Source organism: Lucilia cuprina, chromosome 6, assembly GCF_022045245.1.
Source record: "Lucilia cuprina isolate Lc7/37 chromosome 6, ASM2204524v1, whole genome shotgun sequence".
Classification (NCBI taxonomy): Eukaryota; Metazoa; Arthropoda; class Insecta; order Diptera; family Calliphoridae; genus Lucilia; species Lucilia cuprina.
The window spans coordinates 34,361,531-34,385,632 of record NC_060954.1 but is presented as its reverse complement, the minus strand read 5'-3'; the positions used below and the strand labels follow the sequence as shown (position 1 = coordinate 34,385,632).

At 28.2% G+C, this 24,102-nt stretch overlaps 1 protein-coding gene across 8 annotated transcripts in view; it reads right to left on the bottom strand.

Annotated features, from left to right (window-relative positions):
• LOC111686473 (putative uncharacterized protein DDB_G0277255) overlaps positions 1-24,102 on the bottom strand; it is a 252,866-nt gene that overhangs the window by 149,040 nt on the left and 79,724 nt on the right. For all 8 annotated transcript variants that reach the window (XM_046955042.1, XM_046955041.1, XM_046955044.1 and 5 more), the window contains one exon: positions 3,268-3,303. The gene's annotated coding sequence lies outside the window, so the exon portion shown is untranslated. The remainder of the gene's footprint in view (positions 1-3,267; positions 3,304-24,102) is intronic.

Below are 24,102 nucleotides of genomic sequence, written 5' to 3'. Positions count from 1 at the left end.
GGTACTTTTTCGTTCTTCAAAAGGTACAAAAGGCTTTAAACACATCATGGTGAAGGGTATATAAGATTCGGCACAGCCGAATATAGAACTCTTACTTGTTTAATATGATGTGAATAAAGGGTGCCAGGTCCACTTACGTAGAAGACAAAAAAAGTAAACAGTCAATTTTATATTGTCCGAGGAATAAGAAATGTCTAGAATTTTAAAAGAATATTTACGTTATCTGAGCCTTTTTGGACAAATAGTGTACCTTCCAAAACCTAAATATCTGGATATTGAGGTGTATATTATATTTGCAACTTGTAACAGTTTTTAATTTTAGAAAAGTTTTATCAAATATTGTTAACAGCGTTATAAATAAGCAAGTGAAATGCTGCACACCTCAGAACAGCTTGATCTCTCCACTAATTGTTGTAACCACGATTCTAATTGAGCTAGACAATAGAGTTATAAAAACTGCTGCTTATGCGGAAGATATTATGATGCTATGTAGTATCAGGGATATTTCCAGACGAAATATCTCATATCTGGTACTTCAGATAGTAGCTTAGGAAAAAACCATACGCCCCCACAATACATATTCTTAATTTTTTTCTTGGTTCGGATACTTAGTTTTATTCCTTTCGATTTTTCCTAAGTTATCCTCATGTACATATTTTTTTAACTTTTCCGCACTGACCAAAAACGGCGATACCGCCCCATCCATGGGGTAAATACGCCAAGGGGGTAGGGCAGTTTTGTCATTAGTAAAATAAAAGAAAAAATTACAAAAATAAAAACTTATTTTGCTGTTTTATACCTTAATTGATTAAACAAAGTATAATAAATCAGATATTTATTGTTTATTTCACAAAACTTAACAAAAAAAAATTAAAACAAATTAATACTGATTTTTTCTATATTTTAACCAAATATTGTTCTACATCATCTACATTACATATATTTGGCACATGTGCCCAACGGACAGTTCTGGGGTTTAGTTTCAATTTTTTTCGGGCTTCAAATTATATTATCGAAAATTTTATTATGTCTTATTGTTCACTATTATTGACATTCTAATTCTGACCAATACATTTTCTCTATCACAAAAACTAAAAAAGTTAGCACAAAAAGTTCACACAGTGAAATATTTTCACAGCCCTTTGAAAAACAATTAATCATGTCTGCCTCCCATCATATGTAAAGTTAATGTTTTAAATTTTCAGGGATGATAGATAATCGATAAACAAAAACAAAATTTAATAATGCGATAAAATCGATTACTTGGTTCTCAAGTTATTCGCATTGACAGATGTGCCCCTATGGCGAATGATCCCCCTTCTACCCTACTATTCATAGCAAAGGTTTGTATCCCAAGCTTCAGCCTACATTGTAAAACTGTAAATTGTAGAACATTTATCAAACCATGATAAATATCTAGAAATTATTACGGACTCCCAACTATAGTGCATCCTGTTCTTATATATGAATTTCTGACATAGTAGATTTCAAACTAAAAAGAATTTTATATTATTCGCATCTTGGTGTAATTTGAATCCGGGGAAAAAAGGTACTACCAATATCTCTAGTAAGTCTTTACTTGGAAGGATTTGAACAGTCGATCTGGAGAACCAGATGATACTGATGAATATAAGGTATCTTATATAGTTGATACCAATGAATTTTCCTTGACAGGGAATGTGCAGGTTTCACTCTGTTCATACTAGAATTCCCAAAGTGAGTAAGAATCTTTAGCTTATTGATGTATTCGTATATCGGTCTACTGATAACGTCTATAGGTGCTTGATCAAATCAAGAAAGACTATCCCATTTGCATGATTGCAAATAGAAGTGATGTTCTTGCATCTCTATAGTGACACAACGGACAAAAATAGTCAGATATTAGAAAGTTCAAATACTGGAAGTAAAGTACTTGTACCTGGACGAGCAGAGTCAATAATTATAACCGGCGTGAAAGATGCTTGAAGTAAAAGTAAGACGTCTTATAAGCATACTCCACTTAAGTAGATCAACTTAAAAACGATTGTTCTGAGAATTGAACAATGTCTGCCTGCAGAGCAGCAACACTAAATAAATCCATATGTTGGAGATTAAGGACATATTGACACGCAAGGACTTTAAACGGCTGACTACCTCATACATGGACTTTTATAATGTTTTCAAAGTCAGAGATTATTTCAGAAATCAGTGGTGTTTGGTTAACTTACTGAACAATTATAACACTAGTGAAAAAATAGAACATTTTGTAGCACTTCCATACTACAATACTTCCAAATTGGCCAAATAATATAAGATCTTTTAAGATTGATATTACCCTAGCATTATAAATTTTAGATAAGTATTTACAAAGAGATGGGAAAACTATCAGAAGTAAAGGTGGCACTTTTGTACAAAGAAAACAACTAAAATAGTTAAAGCTTAACTCATACAGCTGCTACGTAAATATGACATTTAAGATTTTGTACAAAAAATATGTTTTTTTACATAAATTTTTACTTATAAATTCATTGGCAGTTTAAATAAATCATATAGCAATTACTCTTAATTTATATAATTTTAGTAAAATCATCTTGTTAAATTACTTCAAATTACAATACGAACGAATAAATACACTTGATAATTTTCACAATTTAATATTAATTATAATCGTCATATTCATATTTTTGATCACAACTAAAAAATAAAAACTTTCTCTTAATTATACGCAGACAACATTTCAAAAAACTACAAACTGTAAAACAAATTAAAATCGTCACATTCATAAACACATTAATAATTTCTAAAATAACGCCTAAAAAATAATAATTTGACCTTAATAACATTTTCAAAGAATATATTGTACATGATAGAATATTTGTAACAAAAATACTACATACAGATGTTGTAATTACGCTTCAAGTAGAAACAAAACAAGTATATAGTTGTCATGACACTTGTTTTCTAATCTGACTTGTTGTTTGGAAAAAATATCTGGTTAGAATTGAAAAAAAATATACATTCATATGTACATATTACTTTGGTTATACAAACTACTTGGTATGTGAATAATTACAGCACAAAACTAAATTAAATGTGGGAGGTGGTAATTTGACAAAGAGACAATTGAGTGTTAGAGAAAAAATGAAAATTATAAAAAAAACAATATGGTTTTTTGTCTATAGAAATATTTGAAATATTTACTTTCACTAGACGCCCAAACATGAAATTTAAATATTTGGAATGATTATCAAAAAATCATCACCAAAATATTTCCATTATTTAACTTACCTTTATGCTGGTATATTTTTTTTAAATCGCAAAAATCTGTAAGAGACAAATACAAAGAAAGACACATTAATAAACTTGCTTGTTTAGAGAAAACAAAAGATTTAAGCTACAAACTTGAAATTAATGGCTGTGCTTAAGAATAGCGCTCTTTGTTTAAATAAAAGCCAATTTATTTATTTTAAGGAATCTTCTTAAAACCCATCCATCCATATATATTGATTTATGGTTTGTCAATTGTTTTTGGTTGTTAAAATGAACACAAAAATGAGGAAAATCTTTAAGAAAAACTTTCTTTAAGCAATTAAATCACCGCCATGTGTACGAAAGGTTTATTTATTATAAACCACAGTCAAAGCGGGAGCATATAAAAAGAGAAAATTCCACAACTGTACAGGAGAATATTGGGTATGTTTTCATACCAACTTCTTTGCGGTATTTACGTCTTTAAATACTTTAATTTTTTATTGTATGAACGTTCGCAGAAGTATCCCAGTTGTGCAAGTCTGCTAGCTAATAATACATTTTCGACATTGGGCTTGGAAACCTCTAAGTCTCGAGGAAAAAGTCTGACGAACTTCAAGTTCTCTTAAGTTGTTATAATATATTGAAATGAATAGTGTTATATATTAATGAAAATAATCTGCGGACGTTTCTTGATCAATTCTTTCTTTGTACGAGTCGTTGGCAGTAGACACGAAATATAAAAGCGTTTCTTAAATGCTGCATTTAATGAGATGTTGAAATCTGTCTTAATACACATCTTTTTGATATTTTTTAGAACAATGTTGAGAGATTATAAAGCGGCACTTCTTTCTCTAAACTCATACACTTCTACTTCCCCATTAGCCAGACAATAATCTGTTAAGGCTGGTTGGATCCCTGCGCATAGGAGGTTTTATGGTTGAATGATTGACCACGATACTTTACAACCCAAAATAGGGGGATATATTGAGGTTGATAGTAGTAATAACAGGACATTGGGCGCTAGACAGACATGCATGTCGGCTTGGGAACTGGATCTGCTCTTCATATCTTCAAGGCTGTTTTGAAAGCAACTTTCTTATAGTTATTATGGTTGTTCTTAAATAAGAAATGCAAAAGACACCTTATAAACCAAAGTTATATATATGGAGATTGATAGCAATAATAACAGGACTGAGTGCAAGACAGATATGCAAGTCGGCTTGTGCTCTCCTTTAATAAGTACTTTTGTAGTGATGAGGGAGTCGAAGAAACGGTCTTCTATCTTCTTTTTGGATTCCCTGCTATAACCTCTAAATTCCTTTATATCCAATATTGATAAGGTACTTGGGTCTAAACATATCAAGAATTCTCACAGCTGGCTACAATACTACATGATCCTCCACGATAAATAATCATGCCTCAATTAAGAACCTTGATGGGATAATCGATCATTATACACAATACAAATACGTTGGTCAAAATCCTATTTTATTAGATTAAGATGAAGATACATATGTTAATCTTAACTTGGATTAAAGATTCTGTGAAAAGTAGACATCTCTATAGGATTACTAACACGAACTCTACGTTCTTATCGAAGATAAATACTTCTTCTACGTTGTGATCAACTGGGATATAGCGGTAGAGGTGGTTGTTGTGTTTGCAGTAGAAGTATTTAAAATTTAATAATAACTCAAAGAAATGCACAACATTCAAATTGTTTGTGCTAATACTTTAGTACACATGATATTGATACCCTACAGAAGGGGTTTGTTAAAATAAATTTTAAATTTTTTATAACACCGTGCAACAGTCATTTTAACACATGAAATAACTCAGTTTTTCATAATCAACTTTTATGGTCCTGTAAAAGGACTTTAAAGTTTAAAGCACATACGATTTCAGAAGATTGAATTACAAAATCATATATTAATATTGGTGTTAATACTAATATCAAATGAAGCTAAGAACCTCTGCTTCAAACAAAATGATTTATTTCAATTCATCAGGATTCAAAAGAAATGGTAATCTTAAATCTAAATTTGTCAAAAAAAGTTGTTGTGTCGAGAATGAGTCCTTTTTAAATTTAATTTCTTTTTCGTGTTTTTCTCTAGGTGGGATAAGAGTCTCTAAGTGAAGTCAATATAAGTAGATAGAATGTATAGATTTGATACCAATACTAGCATCGTACAATACATATAAATATTTTAAATATTCGTTAAAAATAGTTAATCTTTAAAATTTTAAGTCCTTTTATAAGGACATATGAGCTGATTGTAAAAATCGGTGTACGCAGAATTTCAAAAAGTTTAATCTGTTTTCACATACATATCAACTTTTTCATGTGTGAAAGCTTTTTTTCAAAATTGTTACAGGGTGTAATAAACCCTTTTAAAAATAATTTAAATTTACACAATTTTAAGCTATTTTATCCTTTACTACTTAAAAATGGGATTTAAGATTGCAGTTTAACATCACCACTTAATAAACTTCAGGAGATAAATAATTTAAGGGAACTGTCGTTTATAGATTAAATTAATTATCGTCATTGCCATCATTTTTAATAACACCTTTATCTTAACACAACTCCCGAATAATACAGCTATAGTTTAAACTACTTAACAAGCAATTACAGAGGGTAAAAATGTATTAGCTACAACGATTTAAAAATAAAACAAAAAATACTTTTAGGTTGATGATAAATAATTATGAATAAGAATTTCATAATGTTTAGTCCAGCTAAAAAGATCTCATTTCATTTCCGATGATCTATACTATTTCTCTTCTAAAGCATACGTGTTCGTAATTGTTGATATCCTTATGATTCTCTCAGCAGAATCGCTGCACAATCAGCAGTTGGTAAATGAAGAGAAATATAAAAGTTATTGTATCAGATATGTTTAGAAGTTAGAATCGACAAATATGGACTACAGAGCTTAACCATAGTTGACGATCTCTTAAAAACAAGGTCTTGTCTCCAAGACATCAAAGCTATATGAAGTGGTAGATGTCATCCAATTTCTAGTTGTTATCAGCACATGTAAAACCTGCAAAATAATAAATCGACCAACACTGATCTTCTTTGAAAAACTATAAGCAATGCTAAATAATCATGAATATCAGATACTCCCTTGAAATATTACCGGAGGAATGTCAAAGTTATATAGTTGTGATCATTTATAGAAGCATGGGAATTTTTGAGATGGATTGCATTGGATCCAATATTTACAGAACGTATAAATTGGTGCGCAATATTACTAATCCAGTAGATCTGCACTTAGATAAATCAGTAAAATAAATAAATAATAATGTAGTGTATCTTTTTAGTCGATTAAAATCTGATTTCGTAAATTGTTTACTCCTGTATTTTTTGTGTTTAATATTTTTTTACTGTGATAAAAGAGGAGATTTTCAAGCTTTTGAATTTAATAGCTTTTAGTTTAGTTTTTTTATATTTCTTTAAGTTTGTCATTGTTGTTGAATTTTCTTTTCTGTTGTTGTTGTTGTTGTTGTTGCTGCTGCTGCCTATTATTTAGTTTGTTGGCAACAAATAATTTATGGTAATAAAATAAATTTCCTAAATTTTATCTCTAACGGTTGTGTTGTTGTTTGTTTTAGTATGTTTTTTTAGCGGTTAAGTTCATTTAGTTGCTTTTGATCTTTACAATGAATTGGAAGATATCCACCAATACATAATATGGGCAAATTTTAATTGCATTTAAGATAAACCACCATAGAAAAGGAAACACAATATAGTAAAAAGATTTATACCAACAATTACAAGCAATAGCAACGCCATTGGAATGTCAAGCTATCAATAGTTATGCGCGTTAAAATTTTTAAAATAAGTATAAAATAAACAAAGAACAATTAAAATCTAACAAGTTTAGAAATTTAATTTTTTTTCAAAGTAATGTAAAAACTATATGTCATATGACGGAAGTGAATGAAATCATTATATAATTAAAAAAAAATTTTTATATTTTAACAATTACGAAATAAATTTCGTAAAAATTTAAATAAAACTATTTTTTTATAAAAAAGATAGTTGGGATTGTTGCACTAAGTAGGTTTTACACAACTCCCTTTTAATTTCCCAATAATCTGTAAATATAATGCAATGCCACTTAATTACATTAAAATTCCTTTTACTGGAATTTGATCCATAAGTAATGAATAACTTTTTTATTTCACTATTGTTTGGTTGTTGTTTTTCCATTATCCATATTAAACATAAACAGCAATTATACTCAGAGACTTGATGGTGATTGATTTAAAATTTGTCAAAGTTGACATGTGTATGAAATTCTTTGGATATTGTCTCTTATTGTTGTTGTTTTTTGTTCGTAATACTCTCGAGTAGTTGTTCATTTCAGTGTTTTGTGTTTTAAATGAAACGTGTTTCAATTGTCTTACATTTTATATGTCGGAATAAATTGTATTCATTGATTTACAGTAATGTCAAACAAAAGACTTAAGACACAAACTACTACTTTATATATAAAAAAGGTTTCCAATAAATGAAATGAAATGATACTAAAAAAACTCAAATAAAAAGACAAGTAGAAAAATTAAATGTGTTCAAAGTGGATGCTTTAAATGACAATATATTGATGCTAAATACTTTTTATGGAACAACCATATTTGGTTAGAATTTAATCGTGTTTTATTGTAAAATATTCATTGAAATATTGTGTAAATTGCATATATAAATCATTATGTTTTATGTTAAAAACAAACATTTATTGGCATGCTTTTTTAAAAGATTAAAACGCCAATAGTCTTAATGAACAGGAATCATTAGTTTTGTTACATTTCATACAAAATATTAATTGAAAACTAATTTTTTGTCATTAGAAGTATACAAGATTTTTGATATACATGATTTTTAGATAAACGGAACAAGAATATCTTAAGAAAACTCTTGTGAGTTAAAACAAAATTTTCAATAAAACAATTTAAAGTTTGTGTCCTAAGTCTTTTGTTTTAGAAATGAAACATTTTTCCCAACCAACTGTCAAGTTAAATAATTTTCTCTCAAGAAGCAATTAAACACTTAAAACAAGTTTTATTTTTTAATAAAATTCAAATTGTTTATTAAACATAGAAACTTAAAAAAACTCACGAGTAGTAAAATTTTTATAACAAAAAAAAAAAAAAAAAAAATACGCTTTTCCGGCAAATTAGTTGCACTAACGGCGCGTGCTAAAACAAAGAAACAAACAAATAATAGTGTTTTGTTGTTTTTGTTTAAAGCAAACAACAACAATAAACTTAGTAATAACATCTAAGCTTAAATACAATCTTAAAAATAACAATACACATACACACACCAAAAAAAAGTCCGCTTAAACATGTTGTTAATGTTTAGCTAAGCTATAGTTTTTGTTTTTCTTACTTTGTTTTGTAGTTTTTCTAAACTAAAATGAACTAAGAGAACACTTTTTTGTTATTTTTTGCTTGTTCTCTAAACTGCATTTGCGTTTGAGTACATAGAGCTAAATTGCATGTTAGAATAATTTAGAATTGTTTGTGGTTTTTGATCTTTGGTTTCTCTTCAAAACTGCTCTTATTGTAGTTTGAATTTTTTCATTGTATATAAATATTTATTGTATACCCCCATTATGGCGGCAATGCTTTTATTGTAAATAGTGTTTTTTGTAACAATAAAAAAACAAAAAATATAAAAAATACAAAACAGCAACAATAACACATGACATATAAATGTAAGAATATGTGTTTGTTTTGTGGGTCTCTTTTTTATTACTAACGAAAGTTATTTATGAGACCCTTGCAAAAATCAACAACAACAAGAACTGACAGTTTTACATAGAAACGACTTGTTGCTTTTACAAATACTAGAGTCTGATCGATTTTAGCAGTTTTTGTAGTTTTTTTTCATTTTACTGGTTTATGCGTCATCGAGTGTTAATAATTTATTCTTAATAAACTCTTTTGTTTGTTTATTACTTACACATACATAAATAAATATTTACATTTGTATATAAGTGCAAGTTATAGTGGGTGTCAAAATCAACATGGTAAGGATACATGCATGAATATATGCATTTCTCAACTTATAACGTTACCACCATAACGTATACAATTTATATAAACAGCAACACAGCTACCACTATTATAGGAAGGCAAGTTGAAAAGTTATTATATGGAAATTTTAGAATTTCAGTATTTTAGTAGAAGCTCAAAAATCATTTAGATATGCGATGAACAAAATCGAATCGATTTATAATCACAGAAAACTTTATAGTCTATAGTCTAAGGCAAGTTGAAAAGTTATTATATGGAAATTTTAGAATTTCAGTATTTTAGTAGAAGCTCAAAAATCATTTAGATATGCGATGAACAAAATCGAATCGATTTATAATCACAGACTATGAGACAAAAATATATATCTGGAAAGTGATAATATTTTTCTGAAAGGAGGATCTCAGCAGAACAAGAATCTGTTTTTGAAATATGTTAAACACCCACAAAATCTTGAGATAAGGATAAATTAACTGAATTTCAAGATTTTAAGTTTCTTAATGGGTTAAGAAAGGAAATGCTGAGACCTTTACAATGACATATATGAACGATGTTAATTTAACTTAAAGAAATATATGTGTATTTTATCAGCAAACATATTTTTGATTTTATCATTATTTATTAATACAAACTTTAGCAAAACAGATTCCAGTTTTACTCGGATCAACCTTAAGAAAATGGCATAGCTTCCCAGGTATTTATGAAACGCTTAAGAGAAAGATCATGTTATACACACTTTTCTTTAAATTCGAATCCTTGATTAAATGCAATGTGAAGAGTGAAGGTAGTATGGAGCGAATAATTAATGTTAAGAAAAATATCACTCATACTTACTACTTAACGATAGTTTTATGAGTAATATTTATTATTTTATTATTTTAATATCTTTTGTGAGAGGGATATGTATAACTATGTTTTCATTTCTATAATATAATAAATTATCTATCCTTGATCCTAACGGACATACTCTAATAGACTCCGCACTATTAGAGTATGTCCGTCTGTCTATTTGTTTGTCATTTTATCTGAATGTTCGTCTGTTGGTTAACGAGTCTGAGACTCCATATATCTTTGAACCTCTGAAAATATTGTCAAAAAGAATTTTTAAACACAAGACAACAGCAAAACGAATAGTCAAGAGAGAACAGTATAATATAGAACTCTTACTCGTTTTACTTCGGAAGTTCTAAAGTGAAAAAGGTATTATGCATTTGTGCTGATATGAAAAAGGTATTATGCATTTGTGCTGATGTTTGTAACACCCAAAAATATTGGTGCCAAACCCACACATAAAGCATAACAGAATCACTTTATAGAGGCGATTTAGCTTTTCTAGATAATTTCATAAAATTTGGGACAAGTACAAACTCTCCTTCAGAATGACTTGATGGTCAAAAATTCACTTCTAAATACTAATAACACGATTAAATTCTACATAAATAAATTTAATGTACATTCCTCTACCAACATTTATAAGAATAGACCAATATTTACCCTTATTACCATATGAGACCTTTTGTAGAAATCTCTTTTTTGTCAACAATAAGTAAAAATATTCTTACTGGTGTAGAGTATCATATGTTTGTCCGATTTTACATTCATGCTTGTTATACCCTACACCACTTTAGTAGAGAGGGTATATTGGGTTTGTGCTGATGTTGCTGATGATGCTTAAAGTATAACAATCGTCTCAGAATCATTTTCTGAGTCCATTTAGCTATGTCCGTCCGTCTGTCCATCTATGCTAACCTTGTAATCAAACTACAGATTGCAATTTTGAAGAAAATTCAATAAAATTTGGTACATAATATTGAAATGGTTAAGATCGATCCATTATTTTACCTAGTCTCCATACAACTGAACCCCCCAATAGGGCTTGTAAACCTTGCAATCAAACTACAGGTCTCAATTTTGGAGATAATTTGGTGCATGATCATTTATGATACCGTAGACAAGGCCTATTGAAAATGGCTAACATCGGTCCATTATTTCACCTAGCCCCCATACAAGTGAACCCCCGAATAGGGCTTTTAAACTTTGTAATCAAACTACAGGTCGCATTTGGAGACAATTCAATGAAATTTGACACATGATCGTCTATAATACCGTAGACGTAGCCTATTGGAAATGGTTTACATCGATTCGTTATTTCACCTAGCACCCATAGAACTGAATCCGCCGAATAGGGCTTTTAAGTTCAAAAATATCTTTAATACACTCATATCTCGACAAAAAACTGCAAAAAAACGTATTAAAAGGTCTTATATGACCCTAGCCCCTATGAAAAGCCCCCATCAAAATTTCACTTAAATGTCCACAATTTTATTCAACAATAAATTATATATATCTAAGGCAAGGTACAATTCAACATAAATGCTTTATTATGGAAAATAAATATCATTATATTTTTGTACAAGGTGTAGGGTATTATATGGTCGGCCTCGCCCGACTACAATTTCTTACTTGTTTTTAACTCATATTGTTTTTTTTTTTTTTGAAAATTTAAAAAGAGTTTTTTCCGAAAGAGATGTAATGTTTATTTGTGAAGAAAAAAAAATACACTTTAAAAAAAAAAAAAACTTTTGAAATGACCTTCGTAATTGTAATTTTTTTCTTAATTTTTCTTTTGTTAAATGCAGCAAAAATGTCTATAAATTCATGCAGGCAGTTTAGTTCAGTTAAGTTCGTCTCACCGTACGTCTATCCGCTTTTTAGGGTCGACGACTTTTTTATTTGCGTCATGCTTTAAGTTCGACTTAAAAAAATGGTTAAAAAACTACAAAAAAATCTTTATATGCGAATAGTTCAACTTAGATTTGAGTATTCTTTAGCAGTTTGTGCATTTATTTACTGGATTATTTGCTTAGTTCAGCTTTAGAACTGCTCGCTATTTTTCTTCATTTTATTATTTTTTTTTTGGTCTATGTGGTTATTGTGGTAGTAAAAACAAAGAAAAGAAAGAAAAATGAAAAAAGAATTTAAAATGCTATAAAAACATTCCTCCAAGAAGTGTATATAAATGCATAATATCATGCATTTCTTTTTCTTTTTGTTTATTTTTAAAGAGAACAAATAAAAACAAAATCACATAGAAAAGATAAAATAACTTCAACCACCATATAAAGTATAAATACACGCTTGTAAACTGAACAAAATGTTGCTAATAATGATAATTACAATATAAAATACAATTTAAAAAAAGTAAAAAAATACAATAAACAAATTTGCATATTCATTGTCGTTTTATATGTTTACTTTTTTAATATTTGAATTGTCAGTTTTATATACATATGTAATAGCTATACCCAGAGTACTTCGGGAATATATGTTTGTTTTATTTTCCTTACGACTGAGTAAAAGCAACATACCTTGCACTAAGGACCACATAGCTGTAATCGCTATTTTAATATTGATCATTGAAAAACGTTTCTAAAGTTTCTGGTATTTTGTGTTTAATAATAAACTGAAAAATCAATTGTCAATGTATGTACGTAAAGTTGTTAAATCAACAACAAAAATACACAAATACACGACGTTATTGAATGAAGAAAAAATAGTAATGTGTTACCAAAGTAACAACGCTATGTTTTCAAACATTAGTCGAAATAACAATGATTCGTTGTCACATCTTATACACATCTGTTGTCTAAATGTTATCGAACGTGATTAGTCCATTTTTGACAACGGATTGTTGTATTTTGTCGTCGACTTATATTTTGTTGATATTTTCAGTAAAAAAATCTCCTAGAAGAAGTTGTTAGTATTTGGTCTATTCTGTCTTCGTTCGGGGATCAAGAGCACCCAAGGTTACCTTTCGTACTATGCTAATCGAGAATAACTATACACCATTACAATAATGAGATCGTGTTTTATAAAGAATTCTGCGAAACAAGTTCATTTTATTACTCCTTCGAAGTTTGCGTTGTTAGGGCCCACGTGTGCATTGCTATATAAAGTATGTACAAATGGTGTATCCACATTATCAAGGCTTACCCTTATATAAAAAACAACTCCTCTAGACCTATTAACTCCGTTGGCTTTGCAAGAGTAGATAAAAGTGGAACCAATGCATTCAAAATCATTCCGTAACAAAGATAAACAAATGGACTATGAGATAACTTCTGGTGCCATTAATATTGAGTCAAATTTTCAGGAAGATCCGTAATATGAGATAGCTTCTGGGTCCATCAGTCCAAAAAAAGTAGTTCGTATTTCCGGAACTCCCGGAATATTTAAGCCAATTTTGATGTCTTCAGAGTCTATCTTATATTCAATTCATTTATTGTAATTTCTCTAATGGTGTTTAATTGTATTAGCCAGTTGCATCCTATAATTGTACTGATTTGACCGTTTATGAATTCTGAAATATGCAAATTTGGAAGTGGTTATAAGAACCATTGGCAATTCGAATATTTGGTGATATCGTTGGGACTCTTCGAGACTCTTCCCTTTAAACCCCAAAAGTACTGTGAACGACCGCTTATTATATTTGCAACTTTCTAGTTCACTATGCGAGAACAGTGAACATTTCCGGTAGTATTTTTAATTATGCTTCACCAAACCATTAAAACGAGCAGCTGGTATAGAAGTTCGATACAAGGTACGGTAGACAAGGTATAGTAATAGTAAAGATGACTGTACTATGTTACTTAATTCGCATTTGCTTTCTGTAATTGTCTTTTTTTAAGGGAAGTTTTTTTAAGGGATGCCGCTCGATATCAATCATTTTTATGTTCGTTTCTTTTTTTAATTTTAAGATTTATAGCGTCTTGGATTCCGAATACCTTATTCCTTATTTACTATATTAAATGTGATCATTCAAATGAAAGATCATTTGGTTTAAACGAAAAAGGTTTAATAAGTTGCAGAACAGAATTTATAGTTAATTCCATGACATTTAACTAAATAAACAAAGGAAATGTTAAAGCATCTTACATTTGTTTTCTTAAGACTTTTTATGTGAATTTTTTATATATTTTCTGCATCCCTGCCATTTATGGGTTTGCACTAGTTGCTTGAAAAGTATTCGTAGAACTCTTTGTAAACAGCTATGCCTGGTTATTATAGGAATTTGGTTGGCAAAATTAACTTTAAAAGTTCTTAAATAAAAGCTTTTTACATGTTCCTTGCATAGTAATGGGAATTTAAATTCTTAAAATTAAGCCTTAAACCGAGGATAAGGTGTATTATCCACTTGGCGATGTTTTTTTTTTCTAGATTTTGCATTTAAGTCAACATTGAAACCTTTTAAGGGTTTTCTATCTGTTACCATGTTTGTAAGAATTGTTAAAGTTTTTTCTTGTATTATTTTGTGGTTTTATACAGAACTTTATATATGTATTTCTTTGGTTGTTGCAGTTACACTGATGGTGGTAGAAAAAAAGGTGTAAAATTCCACTTATGGTAGCAGCATGTTGCAACAAATTCAAAAAAAAAAAAAAAAAGAACAGAGACTACAAAAAACCAAACAAACATCAGACAAGTCATTGAACGCTGCAGAATTTTTTACCAACTTAGAAGGACACTCTATGATAAATGCAACAATGATTAATACAAAATAAAATGAAAACTTAATGGAGGCTGGTTCATAAAATAAAATACTTTGTGGATTCGAAATGAATTTAGGATTATTTGCACTAGACCAAACATTCTGAGACTATGGATTATGACACATGCGAGTTTAAAACAGTTACAGACGATTTGTTTCGTTGTCATTAATTATCTTGTTTAGTTGAGGCGAATGAAGTTTAGAACAGGAGAAGGAAGTTAATGGAATATAAATAATGTAAAACTATTCATTAAATTAATAATAATTTTATTATTAACTATTTAAGAATAATTAATACTTCATTTATAAGTGTTTTTTTTAAGTTTGTGTCTTAAATCTTTTGTTTTTACATTATATAACATGCATTTTATAAGAAATAGGATAAAGAAAAGTTTTATTATTATAATATTTATTCAGATTAAACAACAATAGTAGTCCATCCAAGCCGTCCACATGACCCCATTTCAGTACGAAATCAACTCAAGAAAATCTTTGACATATTCAAATTTTAAATCCACACACTTTTAATAACTCCAAGAATAAAATCTTAAAACTCTATCTATTTTCTCAAATACCAAAACTTTACTAAGTATTCAACAAAAGAAATATTGTCTGTTGGCGCCTTATTGCCTCCGCATAATTGGCCACTGGCAATTTCTTTTGAAATTTTAATAAAAGTAAAAGTGATTTTAATGGCAAAATTTCATTGCTACTTTTTTCTATAAATCGATTAACTTACTTTAATAATATTAAAAAAAAACAGCAAGAAAAAAAGCAAACAACTTTAATAACAACTTTTTTATTAGAAGTCCATGAACAAAAGAAGCAAAAACAAGACCAAACAAAAAACAAACTAAAGCCAAACAATTTTCTACCTCAGTAATAAAGAAATCATCAAGTGCAACTGGATGCTTTTCTTTTTTTTTGTTCAATTGTCGTCCAGCTTTCTACAAACTACAAATACTTTTACTTTCAATTTCTTTAATTTTTTTTGCAGGCAATTTTTTCCCCAACTACTTTTTTCTTTGCCCCAACACAAAAAACGTCTGTATTCAGTAAACATGTAATTTTAGCCATCATTTTATCAGCTGGATTGTGTAGTAGTTTAATGACAACAATAACACACAAAAAGTTAAATAAATAAAATGAAGAAGTTAAATTGCTGTTGACTTTATTAACAATTGTTTGCCAACTAAAAAATGATGAGTGCAAAAAAAGAAATTTTACAAAAGTTTTTTATTTATGTAAAGACCATCAAGTGTTTTATTTATTTTTATAAGTGTTAAATTACAAATATTTAGTTTGAGTTGACTTTTCTTTGGGGGTGTGAATATGTACTTATTTCTAAAGTATCTCAATTATTCAATTGGCAACAAAACGACATTCCATACTTACAAGTTTAAGTTTCGTTAACTTTCTTGGCAATCAAACAAAATATGTTGGCATAATAAAATTTCGCTTGTTTTATATTTAAAACTTTATTTCTATAAAAAGAAATAATAAGTTTGTATAAGTTTGAGTGCCTCAAGATTTGTTTAATTTTTCCTCTAAGGAAAATCTAATTTTGTTAGGATTATAAAATTTTCATTACTCTTTTATTCCTTAAACTATTGTCCGTAAATATGCATGCGATCTCAAATGAAATTTGTCCAAAGAAACTGAATTGGAATTTTAAAAGGTCGTTTAAATTTAAAAAGGATAAAACTCAAACTAATTATAAATATATGTATCTATTTTAAGTAACAAATATTTCCCAAAAAAATTTTATTTTGTCATGTGAAACTCCTCAGCAAAAACTATGTAATGAAACATACTTTTCAACTTTAATACTACTAAATATCGCCCAGATTACATAGAACTAGTCTAATAAGATCTTATCAATAATGTATATACTTTATGTTATTTTTAACGACAACTTTTTCCAATATTGAGATTGCCATGTTAAAATAATGACTTACACTGCTATAGTGCATTACCATGAATACTGGGACGTTAATAACTTGAGGAAGTTTCAATAATTTTAAAATTTGTCCATCAATTTTCATTTTTTCAGCAATGCTTATTTTTTGTACAAGATTCCATTATAATGAAATGCAAAATTAATTGTTTAATGCAAACATTTTAGCAAAAACTGAAAATTTTTTTCCTTCTTTTCAAAATATCAAAACAGTTAAATCACCTGTTTATGTCAAATTAATTAAGCAATATTAATAAAAAAAACCCCTTAACGATTTTGAAAATTCTAAGTATATGAAAATTTTTTTGAATTTTAATTAAATTTGAATAATCTAATAGTTTTCCAGATATACGAAATTTTGTATTTAATTCATATGGGAGGGCTAAAATCACTATTTAAATTTCATCCGTCATTCTCAAAATTTTCACAGAAAATTTAAACGATTGTATGTGACATTCGCACGCCTTCAGAGTGGTATAGATTTTGTAAAATTAGGAGTACTTGGAAAACAATTTTGTCATTATGTTCCATTTAAAGAATACTTTATTATCAAAAGGAGTCATCCCATTCGGAACCCTGTTTTCCAAAATATGGATTAAAATATGGCGATATCATACGTGGCAAACAGCGGAAGAGTTTTTAAACTACATGTAAATATTTACGAAAATCTGCGAATTCTGCAGGTGTACCTTTCTTGTTTAAATTTCTTACACTATGGGACATATTTTTCATTAATAATTCATAATTTTTAAATAAAAAAATAATATAATTTTATAATGAACATTTTTAAATATCGTACGTGACACATCGTATGTGACAGATCTTTTAGGTTATAAAATATATATAAATATATATTTTTTTGGAAATATATATGTTTTTTCCATATGCAATCAATGTTGTCTTTCTAATGTGTAAAAATTTTTAAAATTATAAATTTGTTTATTAAAACTTGAAAAATACTTATTTTTTTCTAATTTTCTTAATTTTTTTAATTGTGTTTCAAAAAAAGTTGTTTTATTTATGTTTGTTAACGAAAATAGAGCACGCTTAATCGAAAAAATTACATATCTATTTCCACATGTGTTTTACATATTCAATGTTTCATATGTATCAGATGATATGTACAACTTTTACAGACATTTTTATATCATATATTGCATATTTTTCAATTTTTCTAAAACAAATTGTTTTGTTTTCTCTGTATTTCACATTTTTACAACAAATTTGGTCTAAACATATTTAGATTTTTTTTAAATAAATATCAACAAATTTCGATTTAACAAAAAAAAAAAAAGCTAGGTTCTATGAATTTTTGTTTGTTTTATTTTTAAAACTACAATAGTGCGGAAGGAATTTTGAGTTTGTATTGCTAATTGTAACATCGAAATTATTGGTCCTTAAAGTATCGGTTCAGCATCAATTTCTGAGTCTGTCCCTCTGTGTGTCCATATAAAAGATAATTTAATGAATGAAATGAACATAATTCACTTAAAGACGATAAAATTCGAAAGAAATATAATTTATACAAACACATTCATTCATTCACCAAATTTTATTAAAGGCTTTCCACTTTCGAATGTGTACTATTTAAAGTTGTTTCTTAAAGCCGTGATACACGGTTGTCAGATCTTAAAACGTTGTCAGTAAAATGTTCAGAAAATGTCTAACAATCGTATAAACTTACAATTTTTCTTCTGCAACGTTGTTAGAAAAAGCATTACTGACAATATTGCAAGACAAAATTTGTAAGTTAACACTGCACTGGGGCTAACGATAAATGAAAAGGTTAATTTTAACCTGGCAACACTGCAAGTGACTCAACTTTAAAAATCGATGTTCCCTGATTTGCACCAAGCTTAGCACTATAAGATAGTAGGCCAGACACAAATTTTCAGTTCTATCGATCAAGAACTGCAAGAGTCAGAGGGGGTTAAAGTTGGACATTTTTGTCATACAGGGTTTTATTCAAATGTGTGTAACTTTTCACCTCTTGGTCCTAGAAAATTAGCCCTTGTTGTTTCAAAGAAAGCATATATATTTTCCATGAAGGCCTTTTTAGTCCCGTAATAGAATGCGAGTGGTATATCTATTAAAAAATCTTTTTTAACTAAAAATGTATTTTTTTTTTTTCAATATTTGGCACTTAATTTTCCCTTATTTTTTTTAATATTGCTAAAAGGAAAGTTTAAACCATTTCATATAAGAGCTTTGTGGTCACACTTAAAAAAAAGTAAATTTCTTGTGGAAAGAATGAACAAATATCTATCTGAACTCCTTTGGACAATTTTTTGCTAGGACCAATAGGTGAAAAGTTCCACTCATTGAAATAAAACCATGTATTATTTAAATTTCTCTTATAACATAAGTATCATTATGTAATAATTTACGCTTTAAAATTTTATAAAACCACAAAAATTAGTAAAACAATAATAACTTAAAGAGATATCTCTTTAATATCTCTTTTTTCAAGGTAAATGTTAAACAAAAATTATGTTTTAATCAAAAACATTGTACATTTTTTATGGACACATGTATTTTTAGTTAAATTATTATTTTAAAATTCAATTTTTATTTCTACTTTAGAAATCGTGTTAATTTAATTAACAGCAAAATAAATGTACTACGAAAATTATATATGTTGTTTGAATACAACATTAATGATTTGTATACAACTTAAATCGCTAAATTAAAAAAATATATAATAAACTTGTATGCAAAAAATACAGTATTAGATCTAACAAATAGAAAATTTAAATATTAGCATTGGATAGAAAATATTTTATGTTAAGTAATTTTTATAAAAAGTAATTTTTATAAAATCTATATTAATTTTTGGTAAAATTTTCAGTTTTAAAATAAAGCAATTTAAATAATTTAATGCATTTTTGAATTATTAAACATAATTCAACTTAAGTTTTTTGTTTAAAGCATTAGTTTTAAAACGTTGCCATATCAGGTGGCAAATACTGTTTAACAAGTTGAAATGAGTTGAAAAAAAACTATGTTTTATATTGTATGAATAATAGACATCACCTTAACTAACAACCACTACTCCAGGTGTCAGTTTAACAACGACTCTATTAAAAAGAATTTTACCTTTGTTTTTATTCTTGTTTCTTTTTTTCTCTTACAATTTACAATGCAATTTAAAATAAATAAGTAAATTGTTGTATTATTGTTTTTTAAGAGAATACTATATTATTTTTATTTTTTATTTCTTATAATATGTTTGCAAAAAAGTATATTGTTACGTTCAAGTATTTTCTTTTAACTATCTATCTACTTCTATTTTTTGTTTCTTTTTTTTTTTCTTCTAACAACATTGTTGTAAATACCTAAATGCAACTTCATATATACTAACAGCAACAACAATAATAATAATATAATAACATCTACTTATCAAATCTTATAAAGAATACAAATACCCGTATCTGGTTACAGAACCAGATCTTGGTAGCCAACCATTAAAGTGAAAAAAAAGTGCAGCAAAAGAAGACAAACCCAGTTCCAGTATAAAAAATCTAACAACAACCAGAACAGAAAACTTTTATTAGCTCTAAGAATCTATTATTCTACCACTTAATTATCTAAGATTATTTGAACATACAGCAGCCAACAAACAAACAAACAAACAAACTTATATACAACAGCAATTAACTAGCTGTCTTAGAACATGTTATTATTAAGCTACTTGTTTTCAAAATTGTTAAATTTTGTTGAATAATTTATTTATTTTTTAATTTGTTGAAATATATTTATTAGAAAAAAATAAATAATTAGTACATATGATGTCTAAATAAAATCAAACCGATTATATTTGGAATATCGTTTTTTTTTAAATATTTAATATATTCACTAATTTTCACATTCTTTTCACACTATACTATATTTTGTTAACGCCCGAAAATGTTGCAGAGTTACTACTTGAATTGATTTTGCCATGTTCGTCCCTCTAGGTTTATCTATTTGTATATAGCCGTGGTGGCCAGAAAGAGAATTTTTAAAACGCATATGTTGTAGTGCAAAATATAAAAGAGAACATAAATGAAAATATGTATGCTTTGCACTGAAAAAAAAAATTATGTTTGTACATATTTGTGTTATTCATATTATTAGTATTATAAATGAATAACGGAAGAGATGTATGTATCCGTTGATGAAAGTATGTATTGATGAACATTTTGATGTAAAAATGTGTTTATGTATGTACATATGATTGTATACAGTTTGATGTATTGATATATGTATATAGTTTGTTTATGTATTAAATCTAATAGGTACTCAAATGATTAACAGTCCATCGTTTAATCGTTACAATTTAAGCGATTAATTGCTTGAACAAACAAAAATAAATAATTATACATACATATGTATGTCTAATAGATCGTTCTAAAAAAAGTATTCATACATTAATTTGTAATGGCTTTTGAAAATATTCTCTGTGTATCAATTCATAAAGAGAGCAACTAAATTAAATTGTTTTTGTTTTATGTATAGTTTGTTTAGTTGCTGAGAATATTTGTATTGCGTGTGTGTAAGTGAGAATAACACATTGCCCGCAAGGGCATGTATGGCCTCAAATTTATAATTGCCATGAACATTAAAATGATTACAGTAACAACAATATTCTTAAAATAGAATTAAAATAAAAATTATATGTTTTTGATAACAATATATTGTTACGGTGAACATAGTTTTATTATAGTAACGACACCATTTAAGATATCTGTCCTGCACGCAAATAAAAAACGTTGTTGTGATAACCATGATATATAAGCGACATATCCCGAAATATTGACTTTACCTTATATCAGTCTTTTAACCGCAATTTGCCCTTCCGGCAAATTTGGGTTTAAACCTTAGCTACTACGTGGATCCCGAAAGAACCTCAACCAACTGCCCAACCAGGACATAGTTCTGCGGTCAACTGGCAACCCGTAGTACCAGATTATGCTGTGCTCTGGTTTGACCCTTTTTAACCTATCCAATGACTAAGCCAGGCAGTAGATTGTAACCAATTTTAGTCCCGGCCAGACCAGAGGTATTGGAATAAACCCTTTATTCCCTGGGATTACAATAACACCAAGGTGGAAGCTTCACCAAGGCAACATGGGGGGGGGAAGTTATAGTGAAGATAGTATAGTTACTGTAACCATGTCGAACCTGATTACCTTTGGGCTCAGCCGATAGAAGCGGCGATCTACCTGGTTTAGATCTAACTGACTTTCATAACTAAAGCGAAGAAGAAGAGTAGGAAAAAAATTTACTATACATATGTATGTACGTGTAATTTCAGGTGACGCTGCTACAACAAGAACCATTTTGAGTTGTTACAGTGTAAATCTATTCATGATGATAGTAGATTAGATTGGAACTATATATAATTTCAAACGATGATCATAGAAATTAGAAAAATATATAAAAAATTGTGTTAATATCTATTAACATCTATTTTATTTAATTATAAACGACAAATAACTGTGTTTGAAATTGTAGAATTTATAAAAAATAATTAATTTAAATTAACTTGTTTCAGATGACAAACCAAATTAGCTTTAAACATTCATTGTATATAAAAACTCATTAAATATTTATTAATTTGCCTTATGCCCCCTCTTCTGTTATTAAAGAAAAAACTAATTACAAATTCAAACAATTTACACCCACCAAAAAGAATCTAAATGAAAGTATATATTCGAATGTATAGTTTCAGTATAAGTGTGTGGGGAGGCCGGTATGATTTTTAAAATTTCTCAATATTTCTAAACTTTCACATTAAGCGAATATTTTGCAACTGTTTAGCTACCATTTTTAGACATATTTACACAAAAAATATATATATTTGTTTTATTTTTGGTTTTTTTAACAAAGTCCAATTTTAGAAATAATAAAAGACCAGAAATATAAATAAAAACTTCTAACAGTTTTATGTGCAAAAAACCCCTTTAGAGTGTATGGCTTTAGATATGTCTGTTCAACTCACTTATGTTGTGTTTTTAAACATAAACAATATTTACTGGTATTTCAGTATTTATGTTCTATAGAAAATTATTTTAACAAAAAATAAAAAAACTAAATAAATAAATTGTGTTTAAATATCGGTGAACTGCCTACGCAGAACCACTCATTTTACGTTTTAGCTCATAAATAAATACAACAACAGCAAATATTATAAAAATAATAAGAAATACTTAAGTAAAGTATAAAAACAATACTAAAGAGATCTTTAAAATACGAGTCTATTTACCAATAAATATTGTAAATAAACCTAACTTCTATAAATAAATATCAAGTACCGAAACATACTTCGTAACAAACGCTATAATCCCCCCTTTGCCGTTTATAATCTTACACGCCCTGTTCAAGCGATATGGGATTTTTTGAGTTTTACACTTTTTAGTCTAAAAGAGTGTATCGGCAGGCCGGTTTATATCAACAACTACGGCCAACCACCACCACATTTTAGAGGCTCAATAAATCTTTTAAGCGTGGGCAAGTCAACGTACGCCAAACGTCAACAATTTTTATAAGATTTTTTTTTATATTATTATTGTTGTTGTATTTTTTATACAATTTCAGTTAGTTTTATATTAAGTACCGAAAAATATAAAAAAATGAGTACATTTTTTTATTCGGCTTGTTTGTTGCTTTTTGAGATTTTGTTTCACTTTCAGATTTTGTTTGAAAATATTTTGAGATTTTATTTTTTTGTTTGATGATAAACCAAACAAACGTTTGCAATTTATTTAATACATTTTTTTAAATATTTATGCGTGTGTGTTTAATGAGTTTTTTTTTTTTTTTTTAAATACCGTACAAAAAGTAGAGGGTATATTAACATTTGTATTTGGTTTGCAACATTCTAAATACGGGTCAAGGAATCACATATTTATATATTATGTGTACATATCAAATCGTAGAATGACATAGAATTTTATTCACAATTGAAAGGTATGGTCGTTAGGAGGATGTATACTACTACTCAGTTTTCTGGATGAAATTCTAAAGAATTTTTCGAATCAGGTTTTTTGAGCAATGTTTTATGCTAAGATATTTGGATCTACTTTTGAAGAAACCTGTCAATGATAAAGAAATTTTTTCACTGTCCTTTTTATAGCCTTCACCTTCGTGAGAAGGGTATATATAAGTTTGTCATTCCGTTTGTAATTTCTATAATATAATTTTCCGACCCTATAAAGTATATATATTTTGAATCCTTATAGGTAGCGGAGATGATTAAGCCATGTCCGTCTGTCTGTCTGTCTGTCCGTCTGTCTGTCTGTCTGTCTGTATGTTTGTTGAAATCAGTTTTTAGAAGACC